This window comes from Elephas maximus, chromosome 23, assembly GCF_024166365.1.
Source record: "Elephas maximus indicus isolate mEleMax1 chromosome 23, mEleMax1 primary haplotype, whole genome shotgun sequence".
In the NCBI taxonomy this organism is placed as follows: domain Eukaryota; kingdom Metazoa; phylum Chordata; class Mammalia; order Proboscidea; family Elephantidae; genus Elephas; species Elephas maximus.
This window is the reverse complement of record NC_064841.1, coordinates 36,430,075-36,448,249: the sequence shown is the minus strand read 5'-3', so window position 1 is coordinate 36,448,249 and position 18,175 is coordinate 36,430,075. Positions and strand designations below refer to the sequence as shown.

At 36.2% G+C, this 18,175-nt stretch overlaps 1 protein-coding gene across 3 annotated transcripts in view; it reads right to left on the bottom strand.

Moving 5' to 3' along the window:
- BCHE (butyrylcholinesterase) overlaps positions 1 to 18,175 on the bottom strand; it is a 109,470-nt gene that overhangs the window by 47,203 nt on the left and 44,092 nt on the right. Inside the window, exon 3 of one of the 3 annotated variants that reach the window (XR_007515060.1) lies at positions 14,280 to 14,430. The exons of the other annotated variants lie outside the window; for them this stretch is intronic. The gene's annotated coding sequence lies outside the window, so the exon portion shown is untranslated. The remainder of the gene's footprint in view (positions 1 to 14,279; positions 14,431 to 18,175) is intronic. 3 annotated transcript variants of the gene reach the window in all.

Genomic DNA, 18,175 nt, shown 5'->3' with positions numbered 1-18,175 from the left:
CTACGGAAGAAAAAATTAGAAATTCATTAAAATCCTAACAGGAATTTATTAAAATACTCTAGCGTTTGGAATTTTTAAAAAAATAAATTTCAGGAAAAAACCTGCAAGTTAAAGTAAATTATAGTTGAATCATAACATTATTTACTTTCATAAACTGTCTTATGTTACATAAGATTATTAATTATTATTATTACTGCTTCAATTTCTCATGATAAAGGTCATTTAGAAAGTCAGGTAATATTTTTTAGAAGCTAATTTGTCCAATAAGATTCCTTCAGAAATATAAAGTTCTCTCTATCTGGAACACAGTAATATTTTAATACACTTAGAACAGTTGTAGTTGTTTTAAAAAATCCAGTGATCATCTGTTTCACAGAATACAAAGATACTGATTTAAAAATGAGAGCAAAATGAAGAAATTATATTATTGCAATTTTAAAAGTAAAAGAACACCTTACTAACAGTGAAATTATTATGCTTAACATTTTGTTGAACTGAATCTCATTAATCCAAACTATCTGGTATAAAAAAAAGCCTTGCCTATTTTGAGTAATGTTATGTAGTCTGGCTATTGAAAAAAAGAGTTATAGATTTGACAGATGCTGTTATGAATTCATATATGCTGGTAAAAATATATCTCAAAAATATTTTTAACTTTTCAAATACATAGTTAATCTTTGTAGACCAGTTGCATTTAATTATATGGAAAAAAACTTTGTGTATTCCTTTAATAACTTTTGACATGTGGAATGTGTAGTACTCCAGTGATATTTTATGAAAAAATGCTATCTAACCTATTCTGCCATAAGATTGTCTCTTAGGGAATATTTTATAATTGGATATCAATTTGCTCTTTTGCACAAACATAATAAATAATTTTACAGGCCATGACTAAATTGTGGTTACTTTATTTCTGCTACATCCCAAGAAGGTTGATTTTGAATAGTATTTACATTACTACATACACCCTTCCAGTATACCATTGATATTTACAAAACCAGAGGTATCCACTACCAGAAAATGTTGAATATATTCCTATCTATGAGTAAGTAAGTGAAGAAGGCAAAACATAGGCAAAATGAAACTGTCATGAATGACAGAGTGCTATACTTAGTTACTTATCTCTTTTGATTTTATATGTAATATTATGATTAAAAAGGGGAGCCCTTGTGGCGCAGTGGTTAAGCAATTGACTGATAACTGAAAGGTCAGATGTTCAAACACTTCAGCTGCTCTGTGGGAGAAAGATGTGGCAGTCCGCATCTGCAAAAATTTACAGCCTTGGAAATCCCAAGGGGCAGTTCTGCTCTGTCCTATAATGTCATTATGAGTTGGAATTGATTTGACTGCAGTGGGTTTGGTTTTTGGACATTATGATTCAACATTAAGAAAGCAATGGACTATTTTTACCTTCTATATTTAAAAAGTAAACAATCATTATTTAGTCTTAAAATATTATAAAATTCTTTCATTTTATGATAAATGGGTATCTATAGTCATTTCGTATATTGTTGTTCTTGTTAGGTGCTTTCAAGTAGGCACCTAGCAATATAAAGTCACTAACATAGTGACCTTATATATAAAAGAATGAAATGTTGCCTGGTCCTATGCCATCTTCACAAATCAAGGATAAGTTTGAGTCCATTGTTTTGGCTATATTGTCAATTCTTGAAAGTTTCCCTTATTTTCAGTGATCCTCCACCAACCATGATGTCTTTTTCAATCAAATTGTTGTTTCCTAATGACATGTCTAAAGTGAGAAAACCAAAGTTCACTTTCCTCACTCGTTATGTACATTTTGGCTGTATTTCTTCTAAAATTGATTTGTTAGTTCTTCTGGTAGTCCATGGTATATTTGCCAACAACACAATCTGAATGCACCAATTCTTCTGTCTTTTTTTCTCATTCTCCAGATTTTGCATGAATTTATTTCCAATTCTGAACCATAAAAAAAAACCATAGGGACTTATATTTTCTATATGTGCAAAGAATATATAGCTTTAATTTTATGTTGGCTTCTTAAGGGTTTGGATTTGTGGGCAACATTAAGCCAATATTAGCAAAATGGCAAAAGCCCAGGTACAAAAAAAATATCTAAATCAAATTTCCATGTGGTTTCAATAAAAAAAATTTTTCAGCTTTTACACCAATATATCACACTATTGCCAAATTTGAGCATTCACAGCTTTCTTGTGTCACGTTAAGTCTAACTTAAAAACTTACAGGACACTTCTGATTTTATTTTTATCATATACCATATTTTTATGCAAATAACACACGCCTTCTATGTTTGTTAGCCTACTAGTCCCTTCTCCAGTGGGTGCTTTCACAAGTGCAGCTGTGCCAATTTTTTTTCACATGTTGCTGAAAAAAATTAGCATACTGCTTTGATGAAAATACTTCATGTGAGGAGAGAGCAGTTGGCAAACAAAGGCATGCATTTTTTGTGTAAAAATATGGTAATAAGAAATCAGGATGAATTAGATTTTTAAAGTTTTTTTTGACACTCAAGATGCCTTAAAATGCTATTTTCCATTATGTACATGTCTATGTGGCTCTACATGCATAACTGTTTATATCCATTGCTCATATTAACCATGAATTTCTTCAAGAGGTATACTAAAGCAACTATTAATTCTTTTATATTTCCCTGTAGTAATATCATCCACAATGAAGTGCATTTTCATACTCTAAGAGTAGCCTACTTTGATAATATACCCTTTTAAGTTAAAGTATGTAATACAATAATGCATATGAGTTCACTAGGAGAAAAGGCATGGATTTTATGATTACTGAACTTGTAATAGTAAGGGAAGTTGATTTTAAGTTTGTCTAACAGACATTCCGCTTAGTTAAATCTCCTTAGCTGTCAAATTTTTAAAGAATGTCTTATCAAATTATTTTGTTATCATGACTAAATGAAAAATGCTTCTGTTTCTTTGGTATTTCAAAGGGGTGGGAGAAAGTTTTACACATTCCTAGAAGGGCTTATTTTTATGATTGTTAGGAATATAAGCTATCATTAAAAATTACCTTTCATTATTGTGCTTACTCTCTATGTGACAGGCATTGTATAAAGTGATTGAAATATATTCTCTATTTTCACACCAATTACACTACAGTGCAAGTAGCAGGGTTACAACTGTGTGTTCTGTTGAATGAAAATTAAGCGACCTTCAACTACAAATCAATAGATTTTTAAATCCTTGAGTACCTAGATGGAATATTTCTGATTTTTATCTTTTTTAAGATTTAAATGGTCATTTATATCCATCATTTTAATACAATCATATATTTTTTCCTTTTACTGTTTTTTATTCTTATTAAAAGAATAATTTTTACTAAAATACTTTCACTAAGAACAAATCACTAAACATGGAATATAAATTTTGGGTATTTATCTTCTCATAATTTTTCCATTTGCAGATTTCTCATTATATGTTTATATCTGGAGTAGGTTTAGGGTGGAGAAATTTACATATATATAATGATATTTTATAAAGTGTAAAGTGCTCTAAAAAATAAAGCCTATAGATACTTTAATCATATTAAAAAGTTGGTTGAGAATATACTTTGTTAAACTGTGGTTGATCCTACCATTTAGATCCACTTATTTATACCCAAATCTTCCGCTAGTTAGAAAAAATGAAGAAAAAAAAAGTTAAAACACAATAAAAATAAATTTAAGAGTTTGTAGTAAATTTTCTGTAAAAGTTTCAAGTAGAAGGGATAATTGTAAAGATGTTTCATAATCATAATGAGAAGTTAATAATTGTTCTTACTTTTACATTACACATTCATTACATATGAATTAACTCCATTGTACTGAAGGTAGAAAAAAAAGCAGATAACTAAAGACAGAAAAACTGTTGTACCTGTATATTATACATTTAATGTAAAGATAAAAATAATTTAATTTACACATAATCTATTATAGACCTGAGTAATAGAAAAGCTGAATCCAAAGGTTCATTGGGACGGCAAGATTAGGTCTGGGCACATTCCTGAATTATTCTTTTTTAAATAATTTTTAGTGTGCTTTAAGTAAAGTTTACAAATCAAGTCAGTCTGTCACATATAAGCTTATATACACCTTACTCCATACTCCCACTTACTCTCCCCCTAATGAGTCAGCCTGCTCCCTCCTTCCAGTCTCTCCTTTTGTGACCCTTTTGCCAGTTTCTAACCCTCTCTACACTTCCATCTCCCCTCCAGACAGGAGATGCCAACACAGCCTCAAATGTCCACCTGCTACAAGTAGCTCACTCTTCATCAGCATCTCTCTCCAAACCATTGTCTAATCCCTTCCATGTCTGATGAGTTCTCTTCTGGAATGGCTCCTGTCCTGGGCCAACAGAAGGTTTGGGGACCATGACCACTGGGATTCCTCTAGGCTCAGTCAGACCACTAAGTCTGGTCTTTTTATGAGAATTTGGGGTCTGCATCCCACTGTCCTCCTGCTCCCTCAGGGGTTCTCTGTTGTGCTCCCTGTCAGGGCAGTCATCGGTTGTGGCCGGGCACCATCTAGTTCTTCCGGACTCAGGATGATGTAAGTCTATGATTCATGTGGCCCTTTCTGTCTCTTGGGCTCATAGTTATCGTGTGACCTTGGTGATCTTCATTCTCCTTTGATCCAGGTGGGTTGAGACCAACTGATGCACCTTAGATGGTCACTTGTTAGCATTTAAGACCCCAGATACCACACTTCAAAGTGGGGTGCAGAATTATGTTGCCAACTGACTTAGCAGTCCTCTTAAGCCATAGTCCCCAAACCCCCGCCCTTGCTCCACTGACCTTCGAAGCATTCAATTTATCCTGAAAACTTCTTTGCTTTTGGTCCAGTCCAGTTGAGATGACCTTCCGTGTATTGAGTATTCTTCTTCCCTTCACCTAAAGTAGTTCTTACCTACTAACTAATCAGTAAATAACCCTCTCCCACCCTCCCTCCCTCCCCTCCTCGTAACCACAAAAGTATGTGTTCTTCTCAGTTTATACTATTTCTCAAGATCTTATAATAGTGGTCTTATACAATATTTGTCCTTTTGCATCTGACTAATTTCACTGAGCATAAATGCCTTCCAGGTTCCTCCAAGTTATGAAATGTTTTACAGATTTGTCACTGTTCTTTATCGATGTGTAGTATTCCATTGTGTGAATATACCATAATTTAACCTTCATCCATTGATGGACACCTTGGTTGCTTCCAGCTTTTTCCTATTGTAAACAGAGTTGCAATAAACATGGGTGTGCATATGTCTGTTCCTGTAAAGGCTCTTATTTCTCTAGGGTATATTCCGAGGAGTGGGATTTCTGGGTTGTATGGTAGTTCTATGTCTAACTTTTTAAGAAAATGCCAGATAGATTTCCAAAGTGGTTGTACCATTTTAAATTCCCACCAGCAGTGTATAAGAGTTCCAATCTCTCCACAGCCTCTCCAACATTTATTATTTTGTGTTTTTTGGATTAATGCCAGCATGCCAGCCTTGTTGGAGTGAGATGGAATCTCATTGTAGTTTTAATTTGCATTTCTCTAATGGCTAATGATTGAGAGCATTTTCTCATGTATCTGTTAGCTGCCTGAATATCTTCTTTAGTGAAGTGCATGTTCATATCCTTTGCCCACTTCTTGATTGGGTTGTTTGTCTTTTTGTGGTTGAGTTTTAACAGAATCATATAGATTTTAGAGATCAGGCGCTGGTCGGAGATGTCATAGCTGAAAATTTTTTCCCAATATGTAGGTGGTCTTTTTACTCTTTTGGTGAAGTCTTTAGATGAGCATAGGTGTTTGATTTTTAGGAGCTCCCAGTTATCTGGTTTCTCTTCGTCATTTTTGGTAATGTTTTGTATTCTGTTTATGCCTTGTATTAGGGCTCCTAAGGTTGTCCCTATTTTTTCTTCCATGATCTTTAACGTTTTAGTCTTTATGTTTAGGTCTTTGATCCACTTGGAATTAGTTTTTGTGCATGGTGTGAGGTATGCGTCCTGTTTCATTTTTTTGCAAATCGATATCCAGTTATGCCAGCACCATTTGTTAAAAAGACCATCTTTTCCCCAATTAACTGACACTGGGCCTTTGTCAAAAATCAGCTACTCATATATGGATGGATTTATATCTGGGTTCTCAGTTCTGTTCCATTGGTCTATGTGCCTGTTGTTGTACCAGTACCAGGCTGTTTTGACTACTGTGGCTGTATAATAGGTTCTAAAATCAGGGGGAGTGAGGCCTCCCACTTTCTTCTTCTCTTTCAGTAATGCTTTGCTTATCTGGGGCTTCTTTCCCTTCCATATGAAGTTGGTGATTTGTTTCTCCATCACATGAAAAAATGTCATTGGAACTTGGATCGGAAGTACATTGTATGTATAGATGGCTTTTGGTAGAATAAACATTTTTACTATGTTAAGTCTTCCTATCCATGAGCAAGGTATGTTTTTCCACTTATGTAGGTCCATTTTAGTTTCTTGCACTAGTACTTTATAGTTTTCTTTTCATAGGTCTTTTACATCTTTGGTAAGACTTATTCCTAAGTATTTTATCTTCTTGGGGGCTACTGAGAATGGTATTGATTTGGTGATTTCCTCTTCGATGTTCTTTTTGTTGATGTAAAGGAATCCAAGTGATTTTTGTATGTTTATCTTACAACCTGAGACTTTGCCGAACTCTTCTATTAGTTTCAGTAGTTTTCTGGAGGATTCCTTAGGGTTTTCTGTGTATAAGATCATGTCATCTGCAAATAGAGATAATTTTACTTCCTCCTTGCCAATCCGGATGCCCTTTATTTTTTTGTCTAGCCTAATTGCTCTGGCTAGGACCTCTAGCACAATGTTGAATAAGAGCGGTGATAAAGGGCATCCTTGTCTTTTTCCTGTTCTCAAGGGAAATACTTTCAGGCTCTCTCCGTTTAGAATGATGTTGGCTGTTGGCTTTGTATTTAAAAAAATAAATAAATAATTTTTTTTTTTTTTATAAATGCCCTTTATTATGTTGAGGAATTTTCCTTCAATTCCTATTTTGCTGAGAGTTTTTATCATGAATGGTTGTTGAACTTTGTCAAATGCCTTTTCTGCATCAATTGATAAGATCACGTGGTTTTTGTCTTTTCTTTTATTTATATGGTGGATTACATTAATGGTTTTTCTAATATTAAACCAGCCCTGCATACCTGGTATAAATCGCACTTGGTCCTGGTGGATTATTTTTTTGATATTTTTTTGAATTCTATTGGCTAGAATTTTGTTGAGGATTTTTGCGTCTATGTTCATGAGGGATATAGGTCTGTAATTTTCTTTTTTTGTGGTGTTTTTACCTGGTTTTGGTATCAGGAATATGGTGGCTCCATAGAATGGGTTAGGTAGTATTCCATCATTTTCTATGCTTTGAAATACCTTTAGTAGTAGTGGTGTTATCTCTTCTCTGAAAGTTTGGTAGAACTCTGCAATGAAGCCATCCGGACCATGGCTTTTTTTTGTTGGGAGTTTTTTGATTACCTTTTCAATCTCTTTTTTTGTTTTGGGTCTATTTAGTTGTTCTACTTCCGATTGTGTTAGTTTAGGTAGGTAGTGTTTTTCCAGGAATTCGTCCATTTCTTCTAGGTTTGCGAATTTGTTAGAGTACGATTTTTCATAATAATCTGATATGATTCTTTTAATTTCAGTTGGGTCTGTTGTGATATGGCCTATCTTGTTTCTTATGTGTGTTATTTGTTTCCTTTCCTGTATTTCTTTAGTTAGTCTGGACAATGGTTTATCAATTTTGTTAATTTTTTCAAAGAACCAGTTTTTGGCTTTGTTAATTCTTTCAATTGTTTTTCTGTTCTCTAATTCATTCAGTTCAGCTCTAATTTTTATTATTTGTTTTCTTCTGGTGCCTAATGGATTCTTTTGTTGCTCACTTTCTATTTGTTCAAGTTGTAGGGACAGTTCTCTGATGTTGGCTCTTTCTTCTTTATTTATGTGTGCATTTATCGATATAAATTGACCTCTGAGCACTGCTTTTGCTGTGTCCCAGAGGTTTTGATAGGAAGTATTTTCATTCTCTTTGCATTCTATGAATTTCTTTATTCCCTCCTTAATGTCTTCTATAACCCAGTCTTTCTTCAGCAGGGTATTGTTCAGTTTCCAAGTATTTGATTTCTTTTCCCTGATTTTTCTGTTATTGATTTCACTTTTATGGCCTTGTGGTCTGAGAAGATGCTTTGTAATATTTCGATGTTTTGGATTCTGCAAAGGTTTGTTTTATGACCTAATATGTGATGTATTCTAGAGAATGCTCCATGTGCACTAGAAAAAAAAGTATACTTTGCAGCTGTTGAGTGGAGTGTTCTGTATGGGTCTATGAGGACAAGTTGGTTGATTGTAGCAATTAGGTCTTCCGTGTCTCTATTGAGCTTCTTAACGGAAGTCCCATCCTTCTCCGAAAGTGGTGTGTTGAAGTCTCCTACTATAATTGTGGAGGTGTCTATGTCACTTTTCAGTTCTGTTAAAGTTTGTTTTATGTATCTTGCAGCCCTGTCATTGGGTGCATAAATATTTAATATGGTTATCTCTTCCTGGTCAATTGTCCCTTTAATCAGTATGTAGTGTCCGTCTTTATCCTTTGTGGTGGATTTAAGTTTAAAGTCTATTTTGTCAGAAATTAATATTACTACTCCTGCTCTTTTTTGCTTATTGTTTGCTTGATATATTTTTTTCCATCCTTTGAGTTTTAGTTTGTTTGTGTCTCTAAGTCTAAGGTGTGTCTCTTGTAGGCAGCATATAGACGGATTGTGTTTCTTTATCCAGTCTGAGACTCTCGGTCTCTTTACTGGTGCGTTTAGTCTATTTACATTCAGCGTAATTATAGATAAGTGTGTGTTTAGTGCCGTCATTTTGATGCCTTTTGTGTGTGTTGTTGAAAATTTCATTTTTCCACTTGCTTTTTTGTGCTGAGTATTTTTCTTTGTAAATTGTGTGTTCCTCATTTTCATAGTCATTAATTTATTTTTGCTGAGTCATTATGTTTTTCTTGGTTTTTATTTTGAGTTATGGAATTGTTATAACTCTTTTTGTTTACCTTAATATTTACCCCTATTTTTCCATGTAAAAACCTAACTTGTATTGTCCTATATCGCCTTGTTTTCTTCTCCATATGGAAGTTCTATGCCTCCTGTATTTAGTCCCTGTTTTTGATTATTGGGATCTTTTACATATTGACTTCATTGATTCCCTGTTTTGAGCATTTTTTTTCTTTTTAAAAATTAATCTTAATTTGTTTTGTGATTTCCCTATTTGACTTGATAACAGGATGTTCTGTTCTGTGACCTTGTGTTGTGCTGGTATCTGATATTATTGATTTTCTGACCAATTTCCTGTAGTATTTCTTGTAGCTTTGGTTTGGTGTTTGCAAATTCTCTAATCTTGTGTTTATCTGTAAATGTTTTAATTTCATCTTCATATTTGAGAGAGATCCTTGGCTGGCAGTTTTTCTCCTTCAGTGCTCTATATATGTCATCCCATTGCCTTCTTGACTGCATGGTTTCTGCTGAGTAGTCTGAACTTATCCTTAATGATTCTCCTTTGTAGGAGAGCTTTCTTTTATCCCTGGCTGCTTTTAAAATTTTCTCTTTATCTTTGGTTTTGGCAAGTTTGATGATAATATGTCTTGGTGATTTTCTTTTTGGATCAATCTTAAATGGGATTTGATGAGCATCTGGGATAGATATCCTTTTGTCTTTCATGATGTCAGGGAAGTTTTCTGCCAAGAGATCTTCGACTATTCTCTCTGTGTTTTCTGTTATCCCTCCCTGTTCTGGAACACCAATCACACGCAAGGTATTCTTCTTGATAGAGCCCCACATGATTCCTAGGGTTTCTTCATTTTTTTGAATTCTTTTATGTGATTTTTTTTCAGCTATATTGGTGTCAATTCCCTTATCCTCCAGGTCCCCCACTCTGCATTCTAATTGCTCTATTCTGCTCCTCTTACTTCCTATTGAGGTGTCTAATTCTGTAATTTTACTGTTAATCTTTTGGATATCTGAATGCTGTTTCTCTATGGATTCTTGCAACTTATTAATTTTTCCACTATTTTCTTGAATAATCTTTTTGATTTCTTCCACTGCTTTATCAGTGTGTTCCTTGGCTTTTTCTGTAGATCGCCTTATTTCATTTATGAGGTCATCCCTGATGTTTTGAAGCATTCTGTAAATTAATTTTTGTATATTCTGCATCTGGCAATTCTAGGATTGTATCTTCATTTGGGAAAGATTTTGATTCTTTAATTTGGGGAGTTGTAGAAGCAATCATGGTCTGCTTCTTTATGTGGTTTGATATCGACTCCTGTCTCTGAGCCATCACTAAGATATTGTAGTGATTTATTTTATATTTGCTCACTGAGACTTATCTTGTTTTGTTTTCTTTCAGTATATGTAGACGGGCTACTAGATTGTGCTGTCTTGATTGTTGTAGCCCTTGAATCACTTGTGTCCTATTACCAGCTGGTTTGGGCTGTTACCAGATATATAAGCTTAAGAGCCCATTCACTATTCTTGAGTAGAATCTGATTTTGGGTCACCAAGTGTGTGGTGCAGACTGTCACCTATCCACCTAGAGGAGTAGTGGTGATAGTTGTGTGCACCAGATTCTAGTAGAAGCAGGGGGTCACACTCCAAGGGGGCAAGATGCTGACAGGCTTCCCCCAAGTGCCAGTGAGGTAGGTGTGTCTCTATTCCTAAAGCACTTTCGTGGGTGGGCTCTGCAGCTGTACCTTAGACACCCAATGCATGTACCTCTACAGGTTGGTAGGTATCACCATCCTCAGACCACTAAGGCAGGAGGCTAGGTGGTCCGGGGGGAGGTTCAGCCCTCAGTTCCCCATTGTGGGTCAGTGAGGGCTCTGTTTAATAAGCAGAGGTATCAGACCTGGCAAACTTGTCTTTCCAGTAATCTGCTAAAACATTTACAGGCAGATCCCTATGAGAATTGCCTTTGTATTACAATAGCCACCTTGTTCCCTGTAGGGATGAAAGCCCAACACTGTGGCTCTTATATGCTTGGCTAGCGCTGGTTCTGTGTTTTTAGTCCAATTTCAGGACTAAAATCTTTGGTCCCTGGGTTTTTTGTAGCTGCTTCTCTCAGGCCAGGAGAACGGGTTAGGAAAAGACCAAAAAAAAAAAACAACAAAAAAAACCGCAGAGCACTTCACTCTCTGGCTCAGGAAATTCCAATGTTAATGAAGCCACCTGGGAAGGGGAGGGGTGGGATCAGATAGATAGGAGAGAGTAGCAGCCCGGAATATAGACAAAGTTACTTATCTTGTTTGGTGATGAGTGTTTTATCTGAGATTCCCGAGGGGTTTGTAACCTGTGTGTGTTGGCTGGGTGCAGATTGTCCCCAAGGGTCAGACCCGCGTACTTTGCTTGTGCTGTCTCAGAAGCCGTGGTCAGTTCCTCTGCTCCCAGTCCAAAGCCCAGGGCCAAGGTTCCCCGGCTGGGATGCCACACTCCAGGCTCCAAAACCAGTCACTGCCTCCCGGTGGCTTCTCCTCCTGTCAGCCACATCTCTGCGCTACCTGTGTGCACTGGCTGGGCTTCCCCCGAGGTCACTTCGGGGGGCTAGGGCTGCATCCCGTGTTTGTGCCGTCTCAGGATGCCATGCTCAGCACCCCCTGCACCCAGTCCAAAGCCCAGCGCTAAGGTTTTCTGACTGGGATGCTGGCTCCAGGCTCCGAAATCAGTCATTGCTTCCCCATGGTTGCTCGTTCTCAGTCTCTGTCACTCAGGTTAACTCTTTAGATCTGTGTTTAATGGTCAGTGTTCGTAGATTGTCGTGTATTTGATCTACTCACTGGTTTTCCCGAGTCTTTGTTGCAAGAGGGATCCGAGGTAGCTTCTACCTAGTCAGCCATCTTGGCCCCACTCCACATTCTTGAATTTTAATCATTTTAATAATTGTTAGATTTCCTTGACTTCCACCATGGTTATTCTAAGGAGCCCTGATGGTTCAGTGGCTGTACTGTTATATGAAAAGTTGGCAGTTTGAACATACCCAGGGGTTCCACAGGGGAAATACCTGGTGACCTGCTCTAGTAAAGATTACAGCCTAGAAATCCTTATGGGCAACTCTACTCTGTCATATGGGGTCACTATGAATCAGAGTCGACTTGATGGCATCTGCAGACAACATTGTTACTTTGTAATAAATATAGTAACTCACCTTATGTTACAAGCTTGATTAATATATTTTCTAAGAAATCAAAGTTGGTAAGTAGATACCGACTTAATATTGATAGGACAGAGTAAAACTGTTCCATAGGGCTTCTAAGGCTGCAATCTTTAGGCAAGCAGACTGCCATGTCTTTTTCCGTGGAGCAGCTGGTGGGTTCTAACCACTGACCTCTTGATTAGCAGCCAAGTGCTTAACCACTATGCCACCAAGGGTCCCCTTATAAGTAGGTAAAACATTGTAAATATTTATTTTTAGCAATAGATATTTTAAAAAAGAAATCTGAGATTGTAAAATCTAGTGTTATGAACAGAATTAACTTGAACTTTCTACAAATAATATGTTTTCTGTTTATGTAATATTTCCCTCATTTTTTATTTCAGGGTTGATTAATATGATTCATAAGTTTCTAGGAATACATTTGATAAAACATACATCTCCCAGAGGTTTCTTTCTCTTAAACAGGAAACAAAAATTTCAAAAATACAAATAAATAAATTGAAATATATAGTGATAGATTTAGAGAACAAGCTAAGGGAAAATAAAATTTATTTCCAATAAAATGTTAATAGTTTATATCAAGCTTTGCCCTTATAATGGTACCCCTTACTTTATTCAGCTCATTAACCCTTAGTGGAGATTTGAAATGGAGCCCTGCCTAGCCCCAGAGCCAATCTTGAGCAGAGCAATGAGTGCATTAGAAATGTAGAGCACCCTTGAGCACTTTCACTCTCCAATCCCTGATGGATTGTAAGAACCAACTTTCTTTTAACTTTCCTGATTTTTACTTCTGTTCATCCTATCGATTTGGGGGCCTTTCACTGAACCTTACTCTGATATTTTCTCAGCTTTTGCCAAACCCCTGCTCCAAGAGCTCATTTCTGCTCTTTGGTGTCCATCTGCTATGCACTTAGGGTTGCCAGAGTTAGTTAAAAACAAACCAAAAACAAAGCAGAACACCCAAGTAAATTTGAATTTCAGCTAACCAATGAATACCTTTTTTTTGTTTGTTTTAGTATAACCATGCTCCATGAGATTTATGGGATATACTTGTACTAAAAATAAAATAAACAATGACAACAACAAAAAACCCTACTCATATTTATTGTTTAGTGGAATTCAAATTTCACTGGGCATCTTGTATTTTAACTGGCAATGCTAATTGGATTATGTGTCTGTAATGATGTCAGTACTTTCTTAAGAATATTTTTACCACACAATAAGCCAAATTACTATTGTTTATATATTGCACAAGAAGTGAATTCCTTAAGGGCTCAGGCTATTTTTTTGTAGCCATATTCACTTTATTTTAACATTAGTTTTTCAAACAGGCATTACATAATAATTTTCTGATTGTTCAAGGACATATAGAGGGCATGACAAACATGTTATGTGGTCTCAGGGTCAATATTTTTTCACTACTTGTACTAGCTTGCATACTAGAGGTTATTTTCTTCCCCAGCTTCTTGTCTTGCTGTTAGTCTGTGGTCTCTCACTTCTATTGTAAAGTTGCGTGCCTCCTGCTTTAGCCTTCTCAGAAAACTATTGCTTCTGATTTCTCATCTTAAAATATAAAGGAGTAATTCTTTCCTAATTTAAGGCACATAACAAGCCAATCAGGTCCAAATGCTGAAATACTACTCTTTCTGTGGAGTAAATACCAAAGAAATATTTCAATCATAGCTTTTTTCTGATGTTCAGAATATTTGGATTGTTATTTTGCTTATTTCTTCTTTATTTCTATGATCTCAGTTCTCCTTGTTTGTGCTCTGCATAATCCACGTCAATAACTGCCTGACTTCTAACCAAGTGTGTTGCATTGTATTTATAAGTATTGTTTTGTAAATAAAAATATAAAATTACATAATTATGATGCCAACACAAATTAATCATGATTAATCATTGTACCATTTTCACTAGCATACAAACATGTGGAATATCCATTATTTAAAAAAAAAAAAAACAGACAAAAAACTTCCTTCTTCTGTAGTCCCCACATCCCCTAACTTGAGTTTTCTTCTCTACTTTAGGTTTTTTGGGGTTGGGTACTTTAGGAAAGCTCTTTGAAAGAGTTGACTTACATCAAAAGTTCTAACTCTTCACCTCCATCCTGTTTTGAATCTCCATTAAGTTTTCAGTTTCTACCATTCATCAAAAAATCACACATCAGGAGGCAGGGCCAAGATGGCAGGATAGCCAGAAGCTTCTGGCGATCCCTCTTACAACAAAGACCTGAAAAAACAAGTGAAACAATTATATTTATGACAAGCTAGGAGCCCTGAACATCATAGGCAAAGTTAGAAAACAGACTGAGCAACAGGGGGAGGGAGAGACAGTTCAGAAGCAGAGAGGAGTTGCCGGACCTGAATCACCCAGATTCCTCAGGCTCCATTCCCAGGAGCAGCTACAGTGGGCTGGTAGTAGCACTTGGTTGAAGTTTCCTCAGGGAGAAGCAGCCAGCCACAAAGCCTACTCACGCATCTGGAACTAGAGGAGAATGGCACTCTCTGCAAAAGCTAAGAACTTGAGTATATTTTATCACACCCCTGCCCCCAAGCCAGCTTCAGAGGCTGTTGATTTCCCTGGGCCACAGATAGGCCCTGTTGAGCACCAGGAACCATTCACCCAGCCTTGGAGCATGAATAAATTCACAACTGGCAAAACAGATAATTTGCCAGCTCCACTAAACGAGGGAGTTCCAGACAGAAGTGGCTCCTGTCCAGGCATAAACGGTCTGTGGACTTTGATTACCTTTTCCTCCTGCATGGACCTGTGTGGGCCTATTTTGGAAGAATAGGCCCTTGTTGGCAGACTGCAGCTGTTAAGTTGTGCAGTGGAGAGGTGGGTGCTTGATGTCTGACATTGCTTTGCCAATCAAACAGGGTCCTCATCTACCCACATCAGGGGCCTAAGGACTAGTGGCTCCATTCAGGTCACCAAGCTACCCACGACAGGGGTCCAAGGATAACCGGTACATCCCAGTCCTTACAACCAAAAGCATTGGGTGCCCATGGTCCATCTGCAGAACTCACCCACCTGTACACTCTAGGGAAGAGAGATGTGCTTTCCTCAGACACTTGGAGGACAATTCTCAGCCCCCTGCCTTGTTCAGAGCGTGACCCCCTAATGCAACCAGATACTGGTACCTATACCGATCACCCCTGCCCCTCTAAGACTGTAGGACAGAGCCTGTACCACACACTTGATAATCAGCTACAGGGAACCTGAACTGAATTCATACCAGAAAGTGAATGGACTCCTAGACTGATATACCTGATGGCAACTCTAGCCATCTAGTGACAGGATGCCAGATCTTCAAAGGCAAAAATAATTGAGGTACCTCACTCAAGCAATCCACTTGGGCATATCAAAACAAAACACAGCAAGAAGCTAGGATACAGTAAGCAAACATAAAATAAACTAATAACTTATAGATGGCTTGGAGACAACAGTCAATATCAAATCACATAAAGAAACAGACCATGACTGATTCAACAAGCTTTCAAAACAAAGAATCAAGGGATCACCTAGATTAAGGTGCTTTCCTGGAATTACCAGATGCAGAATACAAAAGATTAATATATAGAATGCTTCAAGACATCAGGAAGGAGATCAGGCAATATGCAGATCAAGCCAAGGAACATACAGAAAAAAGAGCTGAAGAAATTCAAAAGGTTATTCAAAAACATAATGAAAAATTTAATAAGTTACAAGAATCCATAGAGAGACAGCAATCGGAAATTCAGAAGATTAACAAAAAAATTACAGAACCAGACAACTCAATAGAAAGTCAAAGGAGCAGAATGGAGGAAGTGGAAGGCAGAATTGGTGAGCTTGAAGAGAAAGAACTTGGCACCAATATATTTGAAGAAAAATCAGATAAAAGAATTAAAAAAAAATGAAGAAAACTTAAGAATCATGTGGAACTCTATCAAGAGAAATAATCTACAAGTGATCAGAGTACCAGAACAGGGAAGGATAACAGAAAACACAGAGAGAATTGCTGGCAGAAAACTTCCCTGATATCATGAAAGATGAGAAAATATCTATACAAGATGCTCATCGAACTCCACATAAAGTAGATTTTAAAAGAAAGTCACCAAGATATAGTATAATGAAACTTTCCAAAACCAAAGATGAAGAGAGAATTTTAAGAGCAGTTAGGGATAAATGAAAAGTCACCTAAAAAGGAGAGTCAATAAAAATAAGATCAGACTACTCGACAGAAACCATAAAGGCAAGAAGCCAATGGGATGACTCGTACAAAGCATTGAAGGGGAAAAAAAAAATAATGCCAGCCAAGAATCATATATCCAGCAAAACTGTTTCTCAAATATGAAGGTGAAATTAGGAAATTTCCAGTTAAACAGAAGTGAAGGGAATTCATAAAAACCAAACCAAAACTACAAGAAATACTATAGGGAGTTTTTGGTTAGAAAATCAATAATATCAGGTATTAACCCAAGACTAGAACAATGGACAAAGCAATCAAATGTCAACCCAGACAGGGAAATCACAAAAATAAATCAAGATAAAAAAACACTTAAAACAAGGAAACAGTGATGTTATTATGTAAAAGAAGACAACATTAAAACAATAAAGAGGGACTAAGAAATGTAGTCACAGATCTTTCATATGGAGAGGAAGACAAAGCAATATAAAGAAATAAAATTTAGGTTTAAGCTTAGAAAAATAGGGGTAAATATTAGGGTAACCACAAAGGAGGCTAACTATCCTACACATCAAAATAAAATACAAGAAAAAAATAGAGACTCAGCAGAAACAGAATCAACAACAACGAATAAGAGGAAAAGACTATATATATATATATATATATATAAAATTACTCAGCACAAAAAATTAAGTGGGAAAAAGAAACTGTCAACAACATATAAAAAAAGACATCAAAATGACAGCAGTAAATTCATACTTATCCATAATTACGCCAAATGTAAATGCACTAAATGCGCCAATAAAGAGACAAAGAGTGGCAGAATAGATTAAAAAATACGATCTGTCTATATGTTGCCTACAAGAGACACATCTTAGACTTAGAGACACAAACAAACTAAACACAAAGAACGGGAAAAAATATATCAAGCAAACAACAATCAAAAAGAACAAGAGTGGCAATATTAATTTCTGACAAAATAGACTTTAAAGTTAAATCAACCACAAATGATAAGGACACAAATATAATGAATAAAGGGACAATTTACCAGGAGGATATAACCATATTAAATATTTATGTGCCCAATGACAGGGCTGCAAAATACATAAAACAAACTCTATCAGCAATGAAAGTGAGATAGCACCACAATTACAGTAGAAGACTTCAACACACCACTTTCGGTGAAGGACAAAAAATCCAGAAAGAAGCTCAATAAAGACACAGAAGATCTAAATGCCACGATCAACCAACTTGACCTTATAGACATATACAGAACAGCAACCAATTATACTTTCTTTTCTAGACCACATGGAACATTCTCTAGAGTAGACCAAATATTTGGTCAAAAAGCAAGCCTTAGCAGAATCCAAAACACTGAAATATTACAAAGCATCTTCTCTGACCATAAGGCCATAAAAGTGGAAATCAATAACAGAAAAAGCAGGGAAAAGAAATCAAACACTCGAACCTGAACAATACCCTGCTCAAAAAAAGACTGGATTATGGAAAACATCAAGGATGGAATAAAGAAATTCATAGAATCCAATGAGAATGAAAACACTCCCTATCAGAACCATTGGGACACAGCAAAAGCAGTGCTCAGAGCTCAATTTACATCAATAAATGGACACATAAAAAAAGAAGGGCCAAAATCAAAGAATTATCCCTACAACTTGAACAAATAGAAAGAGAGCAACAAAAGAAACCCTCAGGCACCAGAAGAAAAGAAATAATAAAAATTAGAGCACAACTAAATGAAATAGAAAACAAAAACAAATGAAAGATTAACAAGACCAAAAGCTGGTT